The sequence below is a fragment of the Lupinus angustifolius genome, unplaced genomic scaffold (assembly GCF_001865875.1).
Source record: "Lupinus angustifolius cultivar Tanjil unplaced genomic scaffold, LupAngTanjil_v1.0 Scaffold_432, whole genome shotgun sequence".
NCBI classification, from domain to species: domain Eukaryota; kingdom Viridiplantae; phylum Streptophyta; class Magnoliopsida; order Fabales; family Fabaceae; genus Lupinus; species Lupinus angustifolius.
Window position 1 is genome coordinate 1 of NW_017727834.1, and position 4,437 is coordinate 4,437.

Here is a 4,437-nt window from a genome sequence, read left to right on the forward strand (position 1 = left end):
TATATATATATATATATATAAATCATACCTTAGGAGGAATTAATTCAACAAGGTCTATTGGCCAAGCCACAAAAGTGTCTATAGCCCCTCAAACAATGAAGATATCCTCATCGAGAGGAACTGGCAGCAACACATTATCATCAATTGCAATGTCAATCGAGACCTTCACATGATGGCGTGGGATACGTGCATTATGCAGCATAACATCGGCCAACTTGGAAACTATCCCAAAACCCACTACTCAGCTAGTTGGGGTATCTAGGAAAAGTTTGCAAGAACTGATTTCCTGCACACAAGTTAAAACATATAATTAGTTAACGACTAAATTAAAATAAGATAACTAAATTACCTCATGAATGGGAATCGGAAGGAGAATGTTGTAAGGTGCAGGTGTAAAACAACTCTCATTGACGGTTGAAGGAACAATGGCAATATTACTAGCTAGTCATTGCCACTCAGCTTCCTTCGCCTTCATTGATTGCTCAAATTCGTTAAACCATTGCATGAGGCCATCTAGTTGATTTTGAACCTAGATCATGTGGGCTTTGGTTGCACGCTTCGGATAGGGTACAAATGTCTGATGGCTAACCTCAAATCCTGCACCTCAGATGCAGCTAGGGTAGATAGGTAGTCCTAGTGCCTTGTCAAGTATTATGCGACTATTAGGGTTTGCCTCCATTTCTTTTAGGGCAACCTGACAAATCACGAAAAAAACATAATGTTAATTAATCACATTTTGATAAATAAAGTATGGAAATTAAGTATAATTAAAAAATATGAGCACTTACAACAGCTCTTGCCGCTTCTTGAACTTCCTCATTGTCGATGACACCATCCTTGTTCTTACGGGAACCGACCTATAGAACATCGAGTTCTACTCCATGTGGAGTTATATGTGTATCGCTTCTGTTCTCCAACTAACAAAATATAAGCAATAATGTACATATTAACAATACTTACAATTCTTTCCTCGAATCCTCTATGACCCGCACGAGAAGCTTAGTATGGATATAAAGGCTTGGAGGCCCTCTTGCGATTTTCATTACTTAATTTTTGAAACAATAAACAACATTAATATCAACATTCATATACAAAAGCATATATACAAAAGTCAATACAAAGAATATGATTTTACCAAGAAAGACTCGTCTTGTGTGCGTAGGGTGATAAAAGTCTTCCAATCCTCTTCATCAATGATATTTGCATATTTAGTTGGAGGTTTTAGGTTGACATTGCCATCAGCATCTCTGAGTATTTTTCTGACATCAGTTCGGAATTCTCGGAGAGCCTTTCTAGTTGATTATGCTCCTCAGCAACATCAAAAGTTGCTTGAAATAAAAATACATACATTATATATTGCATGCATATACGTACATTGCATGAAAATGTAACACATATACGTACATTGCATGAAAACACAAAAACAGAAAAAAATAAACTTACTGTTATTTCATTCCAAATATGCTCCTTCACTCAATTTGTTGAATGTTAGCTTCAAATTATGCCTAACAACAACACCAATGTAGCTTACCAATGCATTGCCACCCTTATTGTATAATGATTAGCCTTTAGAGTTCCATTGAACTTCTATCTTCACATCCTTACTTCTTGACCGAATGGAAGTCATTTCCACATGGAGTTCTTTTTTAGCAATGATTTGTTGGTCTTGTGGAGTCGGTGAAGCTTTGTCACCACTGTGAGATACATGATTGCCACATTGGGAAGCCATTGATGATTTTTTTTCAGTTTATGAGAGCGTAGAGAAAATGATTCATGTTTTAGATATTTAAATTGTAGTAACCATTTAACAGTGCATATTAACGGTAGTGCTGTTGTATTGACCTCTTCAACAACGCATATTAAGGGTAACGTTATTGTATTAACATCTTCAAAATTGCATATTAACGATTGCGCTATTGTTGTGTATCCAACTGTACACTACTCATTTTATGAACACGACCTCTTCCACGATGCATATTTAACGTAGAGTTATTGTATCAACATCTTCAACAACGCATATTAAGGATTACGCTTTTGTTGCGTATCCAACTGTTTACTACTTATTTTCATTAACACATCAACAGCGCTATCGAGATGTAACGCTGTTGAATAGAATCTAATTGACAATGCTATCTGAATTATGCGTTGTTGAATAGAATCTAATTGACAACACAATCATAATTATGCGCTCTTAAACTAAACTCATTTTCCAAATTAATAGTGTATTCATAGTTACTTATGTGTTGTTAAATTAACATTTTACATAACTGGAAAATAATTATACAACATGAATTTACTTAAATTAACATGGAGTTGTCATGAGGTAGATTATTACTATATAATTTTGTTTATTAATAAGAAATTGGAAAAAATATTAAACATTACATTTTGTTAATTTGTTTTTATATTTATTAATAAGGAAAAGTTCAAAATTGTTAAAGAGAATAACCATCCAAATAATTAACAAAACAGAGAAATTAACATCCAAAATAATTGTTTTATTATTCATTCAGAGAGGCAAAATACATTATAATAAACTAAATGATTTGGTAGATGCGAATATAATGAACTAAATGATTTGGTAGAAGAGGAAATAATCTTGTCGACAATTTTTTCTTCGACTCCTCTACACAAATCTTGTAAAACAGTTCATTGATTTCCTTTTAAAATTTGGGTCTTGTTGCCATGAAGGAAATCAATGAATTTAAGGAATTGTTGTTGATGATGAAGAAAAATAATTGAAAGAGATCAATAAAAATTGAAAGAGCTCAATGAACTAAATAATTCATTCCCCTTTTACTTTTATTTACTTTCGATTGAAAATCTTCATCTCATGCAAATCTTGTATGACAGCCACCTTCCTTCTGAAACAGAAACAAAATTTTTCCTCGACTCCTCTATATAAATCTGTGTGCTTTTTCTCTTTTTCACTCTTTGCAGTTTTAGTTGTGTCTCTCAAACAAGATGAATACTTAGATGAACCATTATGTCAAAAAAAGAATGTGGGAAATACATTTCAAGCTCAGACACAGTCTAAATAATTTCTTTGCAATGTAGGTAATTTCTCAGGGTCAATCACGTTGCAACAAATTGCCTTGAAGAAGAAGCATAACTTAGATGAACGTTTTTAGGTAGAAATGCATAACCACTCAACTAGTAATATTATAACAAACTAAGAGACGCATTACTACTTCACCATTAATTTCTCGGACTTTTCAAAATTCGTAAAACATCAACAACGCATAATTAAGCAAATGCGGTTACTATGTCATCTTCAACAACGCTTCCTAAAATATGCGATGTTGCATATATTCACATCAACAACGCTTCCTATCAAATGCGTTGTTAAAAATAAATCATTCAAGACAGCGATAACGTTACTAATGTTCAACAGCGGATTGTCAAGAATGTGTTGTTGAAGTTACACAAATTGACAACGTCTGCTTTATTATGCGTTGTTCATGTTCTTCTGCCTCATTTTCAACATCTTCATTCAAAATTGCACCGTTGAATGACCACTGTTTATTATGATATCTAGCGTAGTAAGAAAGGGGATAAGAATCACTTGGAAAGGTGTTTTTCCAAGAGTGAATAAGGATTGGGGAGTGTGTAAGGTACATAGAGATCTCGGGGGTGAGATTTTGTAATTGCAACTCATAATCTTTAGTGGAAAAATCTCTTGTGCTGCAAGAGTACTGGATATAACCTTCAATGGACAAGAAGGTGAACTAGTATAAAAATTCTTGTGTATTCTCTTCTCCCTTATCTCTTTGATTATTTATTTGGTTAATTTCTGCATATATTTTCCGCTGCACTTTAACTTTTGATTTTGCAGAAAAAATGGCCAAAACTTTAAGTCAACTAATTCCCCCCCCCCCCCTTAGTTGCAATCTCATTCTTACATTTTAGTGATCAAATGTCCAATTGAATGCTCTTAACATCTTTGTTCAAGTTAGTGATGATTTTATTTGTTTGAGTGTTCCACCATATAATCAAGATCTTTCTATCTTTGGAAATTGACCGCTTAGCAAAATGTTTTTGTTGGCTATGATCTAATATGAATGAAATCCAAATGACCACAACGAAGCAAACCATAACATTCTCCAGTACCTTCTAACTATTATGATTTAGAAAACGACTCATGCAACACCAACATTTCAGTTTACTACCTAACAATAGAAGCATTCAGTATTGGAAATAAAAGAGTAGAATTTGGAATCTCTGCCACAAGTGAGGGTGGATCTAGTAACATTATAATTGACTCGGGAACAACATTGACTCTTTTGCCTGCGGGCGTTTACTCTGATTTAGAATCAGCGGTTGTAGAAGCAGTTAAGTTGGAGCGTGTTGAAGCTCCTACAAGATTGTTGAGCCTTTGCTAAAAACTTCCGCCAAGTGATGAAAAATTGCAGTTGTTAGGTATCAGTGGTTACAATA